We start from the raw sequence: 14,030 nt of genomic DNA, 5'->3' as shown, positions 1-14,030 counted from the left end.
ATCTTTTCTAAACATTTGTTTGTTCATTTATCAAGGGCTCTGTGAACACCTGACTGTTTGGGGCCCCAGGCTGGGGGTAGACAAAAAGAAGGAAAAAGTCTTACCTTTTTTAAGGGGTAAGCAAATCCCAGTTTAATGGAGGTTGTAGATGCAAAACCCAGATGTCTTCCATGGTGACAAGGACCATGCCAGGATTTTGGGTAGGGTGCCATGAGGTACTTGACATATGTGTGAGGGTCCTGGGGAGGACTTGTCAGCAGAACCAACAGTTAAAGAGCATCTTGGATGGAGCAGTCTAAGAAGGTGCAGAGAAGAATGGGCCCAAGAATGCAGCTAAAGGCAGAGACACAAAGGCAGAAAGTCATGGTGTTTGGACAGGGCAGGAGCCCATGGTTGGCAGTGGTGGGACATATGTCCAAAAAGGAGTATCAGGATTCTAGCCCTTAAGAGGCACATAGTAAACATTTGCAGGTTAACTGAATGGATGGGTGACCAGAAGCTGAAAGGTCCCGTGTGATTTCTAGAATTGAGATTTTACTGCCTGGGAAATAGGGATCCACCTCCGGTTTCAAGAGGGGGCGTGACCTGACATGTTGGTGTTCAGACTCCTGCCTCTCCAGGTTTGGTTCATAGTGCCCTAAATTCAGTGCTTATTCGGGCGAACAAAGGCAGGGCTGGATTTGGGGTTTCAGTATCCCCCTCGCCTTCTCCAACGGGCTGCTGAGAACGGAGTCCATTCTCCAATAAAGCCTGGGGGGTGCCCCACGGCTCTGTGCCAGGCAAGTTCACACGGCCCCTCAAAAGCACACTGTAAGTGATCGCACTTGTTCCTAGTTTATAGATGGGAACACCGACGCTAGCAGCGTAGTCGGGATTCTGTCCGAGACCGCGCTCTTTCCTCTGCATGGCTAGCGACACTGTGAATTCCGGGTCAAAGGCCTTTCAGAGCCAGGGTCCTAGTTCCCTGAAGTAATATTGTCTGGAACAGCCGTTCACCCCGGAGAGTGCCACGTCTGCAGCACCAACACCTCGCAATTGTTAGCGCTGTGCCTTCTGAATTCTTCATCCTATCTATCTCATTCAATGCTCCAGAGCAGAAGCCCCGCAGGGTGCAGCTGGCACTCCTAGTGGCTTGGAGGAAAGGGACTGAGCCCCACAGAGAATGAGCAGCCTGGCAGGAAGGAAAGACCAGGGAGAGCCAAGGGGCCTCGAGGTACCACACTTCCCACCTGTGTGCACCCGCTCGTGACTTCACCCAGCAGGGAGGGGGATGTGCGGTTTGGGACTGATGAGATGGATGGGGAAGGCAGGGACCATTGCCTTTGAAGAGACACTGAGTAAACAGAACCATCCAGGGCCAATGACTACAAGGACACTTGTCACAGAGCCACAGAGAGGGCCATCCTCCACCCCAGTGTGGCTAGTCGGTGTGCAAGAGCTGCTAAGGGCAGGCGGAGGTGACATCCACTCAGCCCCCACAGTGGGGCAGTCCTCCTGCGACCCAGCATGAGCCAGGGTGGGGAGGGGGAGGGGCAAGATGGCAGGGTCAGCTGTGACATGGAGCTGACTTCCTCCGAGAAGCTGTAGCTGGACGACTTCAGTGACACCCCCCCCAGGAGAGAGGGGAAGGGGGGAGTCTTCTGAGATGATGCCCGAGGGACCCCACCCACGGGAGACCCCGGTTCCCCTCTCCACTTGATTATATCTTACTCAACCTTTAAAACCCAGCTCCAAGGACACTCCCAGAAGCATTCTTTTCTAGAAATGGGTCATCCCCCTCCGAACTCCTGGAGCTCCCAGAGCTCTTAACCTTTTATTACACACATTATTTTCCGTCTTGTACTTTGGCTGGCTGTAGTCCATTTGCCCCAATTAATGTTTCTAGACCACAGCCACCTGCCTTGTGTTCCTCTGTCCTCTTGACATCCAACATCTTCTTTTACATCAAGAGACCTCGTCTCCAGAGTCCTCCCTGCAACTGAGCCGTCACGCATTACTGACGGGGTGATCTGGGTTTGAAAAGAGTGACTGCGTGCCTCATGAAGAAGGCGAGAGGGAGCCCGGATCGGGGAGGGGAGGGGGGGTGTCCTCTGGGAAAGGCCCCACGCAGCCTCATTTTCCCAGGAGGGGTCCAGTCTTGCTCACAGCGGGTGAGCCCAGAGAAGGAGGGAGGGAGACAGCCGGTGCAGGAACATCAGTCCATCAGTTCCACAGGGAAGAAATGCCCTTGACAGGGGCAGCGTGTGCTGGGGGCCTCCGCCCTGGGTATGTGCTGTTCCCGTCGTGTTCCCAGGAATTAGAGGCAGAGAAGGCAGGGGAAGAGACTCCTCGCAGAGGATGGTGGGAGAAGGGACAGGAGGGGGGGCGGGGCAGAGACAACACCTCGGCTGACTAATTAAAGCCTTTGGTATCGGGCCCCCAAGAGCTCCAACAGATTATCACTGCTGACTCAGCTCCCTGCCAAGGCCAGACACACACTCCCTTTTTTCCTGCTTGATTTGCCTAATGGAAGCTGACAGTGAAGTTCAACCCTGATTGTCAGATTTCAGTAGGAACCTCGAGCGGGGAGAGGAAGGCAGACATTTGAGGAATAAAAATAGCTCACATAATGAGATCCTTTATTTAGCTGAACCACTTTTTAATGACTCACCTCTCCCTCCCTTTTCTCTCTTTCTCTCTCTCTGTCTCTCACATACACACACAGTTGTGCACACAAAATGTCCGATTTTCATTGAGAGCTTGCCTAGAGCCTGTAGGACAGAGGCCATCCATCCTGGACGGGAGGGGTCTGGGATGGGAAATGAGAGTGAATGGCGATGCTGGGAGACACTTGTCCACATCCCTCCGACCAGCCTCCTGCTCTCCAGTCTCTTTCAGTGATCCCTTTCCCAAAGTGTGACCCAAGAAATTGGTCTGGCCAGCAAGACCCAACGCGTGGGGAGGCGCTCACGACTTGGGCTGGTTCCTTGCCCACTCAGCCTCTGGTTCTAGAAGCTGAGGCTGGAAGGTCTGATTCACTTCTCAAAACCTGAGCTGCTCATCGGAAAAATCAGGCTGACGCCTTGTGAGGAGGAAGAAGTCGGCACAGGGAAACCTCTGGGTATCACCTGTCACATTGAGACTGGGTGAGAACGTCTGTGCCGTCCCTCCTCTGAAGGGTAGTCTTCTGGGACTTTAGAGGAAGTCACCCAGTAACCATCACCTTAGGATTAAAGACCTAGCTCTAGAACAGGAGGTTGGATTGTCGTAAAGGGTGTTCTGAGGGTTCGTGAGGGCCGGGCTCCATCCTAAGCACGTCGCGCACGTTAACTCAGGGAAATCCCGCCACTCTTGGCCCCATTTTACAGATGAGGCAGCTGAGACACAGAAGAGTGAAGTTACTTGCTCAAAGTCATCACGGAATTCATCAAGGGTGAACCTAGACTTTGTTTTTCGATCGCTGAAAGAGCTGAAGAAATTGAGAAGCCTCCATAAATGTTATGGGCAAAGTTCCTTTTTGCGCAAAGTTCCTTCCATGCGAAGCAAATAACAAAGGACGAGAGCAAAGCCCTGTGTGTTCCGACAAGGTGGGAATCTGGGCCTCCCCAGTGGGGGAACATGGGTCTGGAGTAGGCCTGGAACCTTACGCCGCCTCCTTAAGTTTTGTCCCTCATATGCCACCCTTGCCCCATGCTGCCCCAACCATGTTGACCAGGAGATGCTGGAGGTCACATGGATGTGACCCTGTTGTCCTGAAGGTCCAACTAAACACAGACCTTCCCACACTAGCTACTGCCTCCAGAAGAAGCTTCTAGAAAGCAAGCTCAGACCCACTGCCTAAAGCCAACACTGCCCCAGGTTTCACTGAACCCAGTGGGGAAGGGGAGGCCAGAGGTGACAAGAAGGTCACTAGAGAAAATATAAAAAATGACTTTTTGTGGAATGTTTTTCTGAATTTTTTTTTCTTCCTTTGGGTATAGACCATACCTTTTCCCCTTTCTTCTTCTTCCCCCCCCACTCTAATAAAACACTTACCAAGTGTTTGTTGCCATTTTTAATGGCAGTCATTTGCCCCCATTTGTCAACATCTCGTCCCTATCTCTTGCTTCACAAAGGAGGTACCTGAAGCACAAGGAATTTATGTAAGTTGCATGGGATGGAGGCAGCTAAGAAAGGCCTAATGTCCACAGCCTGAATTCTGTTCACTATAAGATGCTCCTTCCTTATACAGTCAACATGGAATATTAGGCATGGTGACACAGTAAGGTACAAAAGAAGAAAACCCAGTCGATGACCCCAGGACCTTGGAACTTACTGTTCTGCATTGATGCCTTCTACTTTATTTAAATGCCCATGTGAGGGAGCCATACAAACTACCACCCAAGATGCCTGTATTTCTCACCACATCCACCTTCTTCATGGCTCTCTTGGTGTCTACACCATAGGGGAATCTTCCATTTGCTTCCTAGGATTCTGCACAGGGAAGCATTCCCGGCCAACATGCCCACCTGTCTCTTCCCCTCCTACAAAAGAAAAACCTTCATATACATTTTACATTTGTTATTGAGCAATAGTCTGTAAGCCCATGATCTATTCATTGCTATGCAAAGCACAAAAGTCACCCACTTTTTCAAGAGTCTCTGAGTGACTGTTTAAATTAATACCAATGTTTAAGTACTTTCACGAGGCAGGCATGATTTTTATCAATCGCCAGCTCCCCATCGTCAGTAGACTGTTAACTTTGACGTCATAACAAAACAATACCATCCATGGAAGAAGGATTCCCCAACTTCTGCTGAGCACAAAGAAATGTTCCATCTTCCCCATGACCAAGTGGCTAGAAAAGTGGCCGGGGGTGGGGGGGAGTAGGGACAAGACAGAAGCAGCAAGAAAATTCTGGAATGAATGTAGCAAGCAGAACTCTACCAGCTTCTCACCAACCAGGCTCATTCACTTCCACTCAACACCTGTCACTGGTGTCTCCTCTTTCCCTGTCATGGGGACAAACTGACCATTACCAACTTGCCCGTGAGACCCCAGAGGAATCCCAGCAGAAGAGAAAGTATGTCCGTCCAAAGGGAAGGGGCATGGGAGTAGGCCACTGTCATTAGTGGTTGAGAGATCTCAAGACACTGGAAGAAGATGGAAGCCAGAGAGAGGTGTATTGATGGATAAAACAGGAAGAACCTTAGCCCAGAATATGTAAAGGGAGGCATGCAGTGGTGGAGAAGCTGGTCTTCTCAGAAGAGGTCAGGACAGACCCCAGACTAGAGTTCTGGAAGAATAGAGGCTTTCAAGGAGAGGAGAGCAAAAGCACAGGACTTAATTGAACATTTCTTTGTCTTCAGAATGAATGCTCCATGAACCCTTTCCCCATGTTTGTTCTTGTGGAATGGAAATGAGGGCCATTGTAGGATGGAAGCCAGGAGGCAACGGGATTGAGATTGAAAGGGGAGTTTGGGAGGCTCCAGGACGTGAAACTGGGTGCCATAATAGGTGGGATCCTCAACAGACTGGATAATTCTGAGGACATGGGTGAGACCCAGGATTGTTTTATCAACAGACAAGAAGGAAGGAGGAAGGAAGGAAGGAAGGAAGGAAGGAAGGGAGAGAGGGATAGGAAGAAGAGAGGAGTCCCAATGGGGGAAAGAAACTCAGGATCCAAAAATAAAGCCAAATAAAACGGAATGTTTCTGAGTCATTAACAGTCTATTCAGAAAAAGGAGAGAGAAATTCTACTTCGTCTACACATTCGAAAACTTTTCTGTGGAGTGGGCATCATTCCCAAGAAGGAAATGTAATCCTCGCCCACAGTATGACTAGCAATTTTACGTAGTTACGTTAGGGTGAATTGTTTTTCAAGTTCTAGAATTAATCTGTAGAAAAAGGAAGCAGGTCCTCATTTGGGTTATGGAACATCACGGTTGTGTTTTTCATCTTGATCCCATAAAGGTGATGTGAAGCTGGCAGAGGTCTGAGAGCAGCCGCAGGGAGGGAGGAAGGAGAGGAAGGAGTTAAAAGGCTACCAGTCCACTTGGATGGTTTGCAGTCAGGTATCTGCTAATGGTTACGCAAGAGGAATTAGAAATTCAAATATAGTACTTAAAACTGTCAGTCTACCTGGGAGGGAAAAAATCCCAACCATAAATAGCAAACATCAGGACGGAAGAGGTTCCTGTTGTAGTCCTCGTGGAGTAAATACAGTGAGGCTGGAGGGAGGAGGGGAGCCGAGTGAGTGACTGACAGGTTCCTCCTTTCTATTACCAGGTCTCTGTGTCTGCTTCACCATTGATGAATTAGAAAACACTGCTATAAGCACGTTATTTGGAAGAGAGGCAAAGCCAAGATGAGTTGAAAGTTCTGGCTTCTTGGTTAAGGATGGGGCTCAGAGGAGAAGCCTGTTTCCTTTTTGTCCAAGGACTTTTGAACTGTTCCGGGCACCTGGGTGGCTTGGTCGGGTTAAGTTTCTGCCTTTGGCTCAGATCATGATCCCAGGGTCCTAGGGCATCAGCTCCCTGCTCAGTGGGGAGCCTGCTTCTCCCTCTGCTCCTCCCCCTGCTTGTGCTTTCTCTCTTGCTCTCAAATAAATAAATAAAATCTTTTAAAACATAACTGTTGAGGGACGTCTGGGTGGCTCAATGTGTTAAGTGTCTGCTTTTGGCTCGGCTCATGATCCCAGGGTCCTGGGACTGCTTCTCCCTCTGCCTGCCTCTCCTCCTTGCTTGTGCTCTCTCTCTCTCCCCCTACTCTCTGACAAATAAATTAAAAAAAAAATCTTAAAAAAATAACTTTTAAACTATTTGATTTTTTTACATATGCATCTAATCTTGTGATTACAATTTAAAAGAAAAAAATTAAAATATCATTCTAGCAAATGAAAACAAAAACAAAAACAAAAAACTAAGAACTGCCATCCTCTCCTGGGAAATTGTGACTCACCTCAAGATAACTGGTTTATTTGCTTCAGACCAAATGTGAGAATCTTAACTTTTGCACATGACTTGAATTTTTGTGAAATCAGAAAAACGCAGCAGTGACTCTCTGGCTTTCCTTCAAGCTTCTGTCTCACTGTACGTGTGAGTCACATACTTTTCTGAAGACTTCCTCATCAAAGGTCTAAGGCACCACGACGTTAGCTTATCAAATAACCCTTTGTCTCATCTCCCTCATAAAGCATATCCCGAGCCCATCACTTTCGAGAAATTCATCGTCCTGTTTCAGGGGTTTTTCTGTGTCTGCTGCTGACCTTGAGATAGCCTATCAGCTCATCTTGCCTGACCTTGAGATAGCCTATCAGCTCATCTTGCCCAGACGCCTCCCATTCTGCCTTCCAATTCCCCCCCTTCCCACTCCCTGCAATTGCCCCTACTGAGGCAGTCATTGTGGGTTCCATCTTGGATTCTCTGCCTCACGTTTACTTCTTCTGGGGCCTGTTGGGTAGCACCCTTCAAAACCACATTGACGGCAAGGAAGGGAACCAGCTGGGAACTCAAGTAAAATTTGACCCTTTGTGAGGAGTTGATGGAATGGGAAAGGAATATACATAGTCTGGAGAACCAACATCTGTGGAACCCTCCCAACACTATGGTACGTGTTCCTTAGCAATGATCCACTAAATTCCCACAAGGGGCTCATGACAAAGGCCTTTTTCTTCTCTATTCGAGAGAAGAAAGTGAATTCCATTAAAAGTTAGGCACCTGCCCTGGTCACACTGTTCTTATGGGGCAGTGCCAAATTTGAACTTAGGTCCATCTGGCTTCCTGTGACTTTTAAAAATATGAATCTGAGCGTAATCTCATTGTGGCTAGCTTTCCACGGAAGACAACTGACAATGAGCATCCAAATGGGCATCAATAGAGCAGTATTCTAACCAGCTGGCTTACAGGCAATCAGGAACTTGGAGCTGATGCCATATGTTGGCATCAGGAAACAATCAGCAGGATTGAGGATCCGGGGACACTGGCTTTCATCTTGATCCTAAGACCAATTAGCTCTTTGGACTTGAATTTTTCTCATTTATAGAATAAAACGTTTTTACTGGATGACCATTAAGCTCTCCTCCAACCCTGAAGAATCTGTATACTTGAAAGAAATAAGGCTCGTTACAGTTACTGTGTAATTCCGATATCTTGCAAATCACTGTGGTGAATGAAGTGGAAAAATGGATTTAAGGTTAAACAGTAAGATAACAATTGAACTAAAAATAAAATCCGCACATTCTAACCCTTAACTTGTTGCTGGGCAGCATGGAATGGAATTGAAGGACTGTAGTGTATTTGTCAACTGGGGCTGCCATGACAAATAAAACGAAAACAAAAACAAAAAACCCGAACAGACTGAAAGTTGTAAGCAACAGAAATGTATTTCTCACAGTTCTGGAAGCTGATAGAGCAAAGAGCAAGATGCCAACCAGGTGAGTTACCACCAAAGGCTTTTTCTGTTAGCTTGTAGGTGACCACCATCTCCCTGTGTGCTCATGGGATCTCTTCTTCATGCAGGTGCAAAGAGAAAGGGACAGCATCAGGAAGAGGGATGGAGGGAGGGAAGGAGAGGGAGGGAGAGCCTGTTATCCGTGTTCCCTTCTTCCAGTGACACTAATTCTAATCCCATAGGATCAGTGTCCCACCATCATGACCTCTTATAACCTTAATTACTTCCTAAGGGGTCCCCTCTGCAAAGAGAGCCTCAGGATGGGGGAGGAGTTAAGGCTTTAACATATAAATGGTAGGAAGACCTGAATAAGTGGGTAGAATCAGGAAACAATGGCCTGGGCCCCTCAGATTGGAATTGCCAAATGATTTCCCCCAAGAAGAATAGAGGAAATACCCCAATAAAAGCCATAAATTGGAAATAATCCAGAACAGTGCCTTCTCAAATTTGAGCATGCACACGAGTCACCTGCAGGGCTGGTTTAGATGGATGGTTTCGCGGTGAAATTGGCTCTCAAATTACCTGGGAACAGAGCAAAAAGGAAAACAAGCTGGTGATACGTGTTTCCTTGTCCGCAAGGAAGTTTGATATGGATCCCGGAAAGGGAACCAAGTCTTTGCCATCAATTAATTCTAAAATAAATTTACCATCTCTATGATGATGAGAAATCAGTGGGTGATGCTTGGAACCCAATCCTGGCAGTAAGTAATAAGGCTGTTTCTTACAGCATCTCTCAATGAGAGTTGAGGCTATAATGTCAAAGCCAACTCAATAAAGTCATTATTCTGGGATTACGGATTATAGACCGTTTCCAAATAAGTGTAATTTTGTTTCTTCCAAATGCATCAAGGAATTAAAATTGGGTCAACAAAACATTGTCTCACAAAAATCCTTAGGGGACCTGCTTTCATGAATACATAACACATCTGTGATAAGCATGACTTTAAAAAACTAAAGAAGGAGGAGAAGAAGGTACTTCTGCAAAGTTTGAAGAGTTGTTTGTCTCCTAAGTAGTTTAATCATTCTCCTGGGGCCTATGTTTATAAAATTAACTTACTTACAAACACTTTGTTTGTTTTTGTAGGCCAATAGGTTTTATCTAGAAACAGGGATGTTAATGAGGAAAGACAGGCTATATGAATCAGATTCAGAAATCTTATGTTCCAGGGTGCCTGGGTGGCTCAGTGGGTTAAGCCTCTGCCTTCAGCTCAGGTCATGATCTCAGAGTCCTGGGATGGAGTCCCGCATCGGGCTCTCTGCTCAGCGGGGAGCCTGCTTCCCCCTCTCTCTCTGCCTGCCTCTCTGCCTACTTGTGGTTTCTGTGTCAAATAAATAAATAAAATCTTAAAAAAAAAAAAAAGAAATCCTGTGTTCATAGGTTTTATATCTATTTTATGCAACCGGCCTCTGATGCCCATCTTTTCGCTGTGGCCCAAGGCCTGGCTGATAAGTATCCAGGAGAGTTCGCACTCAAAGATAAGTAAGATGGAAGATTGCATTATGTGGGACATAGTTCTCCGGTCCCAATGCTTCTCCATAATAGTATCCAGTTAAAAATGTCTCCAGACAAGTGTTTCGTGCTAGCCTGGACACTCTATCTCATCTCTTTTCTGAGCCAGTGAAGATGTGTAGATATGAGGAAAAAAACAAAGAGAAAACAATAAAAAAATTTCATTGTGTTTGATTTATGGATTTGTTCTACTCTGGGAGTCTCAGAGACATTCTTCTTGATAAGGGCGGTAACTGATTAGGAAGTAATGAACTATGGGAAAGAAAAGCCAAAGGTCCTGAGAATAGATCTCCCCGAGCTGCAGCTGGGAGGCCTCATGCGAAACGCCCTCTTGCTGTCAGCCACCCAAAACGTGGTTTCCTCCCTTGTCATGTTCTTTACCTCCCAAGAGCTAGGCCAGAGAGCCAAGGACACCAACAAAACAAGCAGACCTGCCTTTGTGCTTGGCAGTTACGTTGTCTGTCTTAAGTGACGTTGCCGATGTGAAGCCAGGGGACTGGGGTGTAGGGTGGTATCAACTTCCCGTGAGCCATATTTATATTCCTGTACTTCTGCTAAGTGACAAAATCTAATCTAGGCCCTGAGATGCCAAGTGCTCACAGATTACGTTTGCCTCCGCTTGAGGCTGATTGGCCACAGAGATTTCTGACAGGCTCCAAAAGCACACACGGGTTCACACTGCCTCTCTCTACAGCATGGCTATCCTGTCAGGTCATGTCAGTGGAAATCCAGCTCAGAATCAGGCACCCTGACTGACTGCAGTCATGTATCAATGACCCCTAACTTCATTAGTTGCCCCATAGACAAGTCTAGACTTCGGATCTGTCTCTTACATCTACCCGGAAAGACATCTCTTCATCTGTCCATTTGTTCACAAAGGCCTCAACTCTGAGCTGAGAGAGATACAGCCCTACACCTCATCTTACTTGTTTTAACTCCTTGTCCTTCAGTATGGACATTGAAAAAAAATAGGCAGAGTGTAGAAAAAAAACCCTGGTTTCAGGGGTCTGGTGGGCAATCCCAGCAACCCTTTTCATATCGATATAATTGATAAACCTCTAGGCAGACTCAGAGAGAGGGAGAGAGAGAGAGAGAAAAGGAGGGAAAGAGAGATGGAGGGAGTTGAGGGAGGAATAAAAGAAGGTAAGGGAGAGAGAAAACTAAATTATCCATATCACGAATGAAAGAGGTAATAGCACTCCAGGTGCTACAGATAATAAAAAGGGTATGTCGATAATTTCAGCAATTTAGGTAACAAGGGCCAATTCTCCAAAAAGCTCTCAAGAATAAATAGATAACCTGAAGAGTCCTGTATCTATTATAGAAATGGAATCCGTAGTCTATATCCTCCCCACACAGAAAACTCCAGCACCAGGTTACAGCCCTGGTAAGTCCTGCCAAACATTCAAGGAGGAGACAATTCTCATTCAACACAACTCTTCTAGAAAACTGAGGAGGGGGAATACATCCCCATTCATTTGATGAGGCTACTTTATACATACACCAAATCCAGACAGACATCCCAAGAGAAGAAAGCCAATATCCCTTACCAATATCCCTTATGCACATGACGCAAAACTTCAAAACCACATTGTAGCCAATTAAATTAAAAAACAAAAATAAAAAGATGTCATGAGCTAGTGAAGTTTATCTCAATAGTACAATTTCGGTTTTACATTAGGAAGGCAATGAAGATCAATTCACTGTATTAATGGGGAAAAAAGGACACTCATCTGAACGTCTAAGTAGATGGGGGAAAGGCATTAAAAATACACAACTTACTCCACATTTAAAATGAACGAACCTCAAGACAAACCATAATTGTTTAATCCTATGATTGTTTAATCATAGGAAACAATCTGAGGGTTGCAGGAGTGGAGTGGGGTGGGGGGATGGGGTAACTGGGTGATGGACGGAAAGGAGGCATGTGATGTAACGAGCACTGGGTGTTGTATGGGACAGATGAATCACCGACCTCTACCTCGGAAACTAATAATATACTATGGGTTAATTAATTGAACTAAAATAAAATGAACAGACCTCTCAGCAGTGTAGCAGGAAGAACTTCCTCCATCAGATACAAGGCCTCGAAGAGGAGGACCAGCCAGGGATATCTACTCTCATCACTTACACACTATACATATTTGGGCTCATAGCCAGTGCAATCAAGTAGAAAAAAGAGGAAAAATGCAGCCAGGTTGGAAAGAAAGAAGTTACAACAACAGCCTTTATTCTTGGACAACCTGATAATCTATATAGAACATCCAACGGAATCTACCAAAAAATGCTACTAGATCTAGAAAGCGCCAGGTCGTAGGATCTAAGATCAATACATGAAGATAAATTGTATTTCATATGAGTGACCAGAAATTGGAATTAAAGAAACAGTGACATTTAAAATAGTATCCAAGTATGAAATATTTATGAATGCACCTGACCAAGGGAGCAAGACCTACCCCTACACTGACAGCCACAAAATATTGCTACAAGAATTTAAAGAGGAAATAGATACAGGGTTACATAATATAAAATCTAAAGCTATAAAACTTTTAGAACAAACATAAGGAAAATATTTTTAATTTTGCAGCCCACATCTTAGATGGGACACTAAAAACATGATCCGTTGAAAGAAAACAAATAGACAAACTGGACCTCATAAAAACGGAAATCTTTTGCTCTTCCAAAGACACCAGTGAAAATGAAAAGACAAGCCATGAACTAAGAGAAAATATTTGCTAAACGTGAAATAATATATATATTAATATTACCAGATAATATTAATATAAATTAAAAATATAAAAATATATATACAAAAATATATATGTATATTAAATAGTATTAGCCATTAGGGAAATATACATCAAACCATGATAAGATGCCTGTTACGCTGGTGAAAATTAAAAAAATACCGACAATGTCAAGTGCTGAGGAGCACGTTGAGCAACTGGAACTCTGGTGGGAATGTAAAATGGGAACAACTAGATTGGGAAGCAGTTCGGCAATTTCTTTCAAACATCATATATTTACCATATGAGCCAGCCGGTCCACTCCCAGGTATACACTCAAGAGAAAAAAAGTATGTGTCCTTTCAAACACTTGCCCATGAATATGCCAAGCAGCTTTATTTTTAATAGTTCAACACCGGAAACAACCCAAACACCCACTTAAAAGTGAGTGGATAAAAAGAAGGTGCTGTAGCCTTGCAATGGAATACTACACAGCAACGAACAAGAATGAGCTACGGGTAAGGCAACCTCATGGCTAAATCAAGGTAAGTGTGTTAAGTGAATCACGGTAGATGAAACAAGAGTAAAACTACCCAATAGTGAAGACCCATCCACTTGCATTATCCACACGTGTGAGGACTGACCATATTCTATTTGAAGCTGAGGAGTGGTTTTTTTGAAGTTTTTACATTAATTCCTGTTAGCTAATATACAGAGTTCTACTAGTTTCAGGTGTACAATCCAGTGATTCAACAATTCTGTACAACACCCGGGGCTCAGCACAACAGGTGCACCCTTAATCCCAATCACCTATTTCACCCATGCCCCACCCACCTCCCCACTGGTAACCATCACTTTGTTCTGCATAGCTAAGAGTCTGAGCTAGTGACAGTTTAAAAAACAAACAAGTGAAATTTGTGTTAATCTGGAAATCCATCTTCCCACCTCTGACCCTCTGAACCAGTTGGATGAGTCCACGCATCCTAGCTCCCGCGAGTTCACCAAGCAGAAGTTCCCAAAGCTGCAGAGCCACTCATGGCTACTGCACGGACTGGGCCTCCCTTTCCAATACCCTACTCCACCCTCACCCCGGCCCCCATCCCTCTTGCCCCCGCCTTCCACTCCAAGATTCTGGAGTTATAGTCTTGTCTTCCACCTGGCTTCTGGCTCTGAAATTTGCTTTTGCCATTGGTTTACCCCAGCATTTGACATCAACAGACCTCCACCAGTCTGAGCTGGCTTACCTCTCTGCCTCCCTGGTTACCAGGTTCCCGATCCTGACCCCTACCGTGTAGAGAAAGTCAGCACTGGGTCTCCCGTGATACCAGGCCAGTAATTAGTTATGAGTGCATGCACGTTTCGTCTAAGTTTGAATTGTCTATCAG

This window comes from Enhydra lutris, unplaced genomic scaffold (assembly GCF_002288905.1).
Source record: "Enhydra lutris kenyoni isolate GAN:26980312 unplaced genomic scaffold, ASM228890v2 scaffoldscaffold13, whole genome shotgun sequence".
Classification (NCBI taxonomy): Eukaryota; Metazoa; Chordata; class Mammalia; order Carnivora; family Mustelidae; genus Enhydra; species Enhydra lutris.
This window is presented reverse-complemented; position numbering follows the sequence as displayed.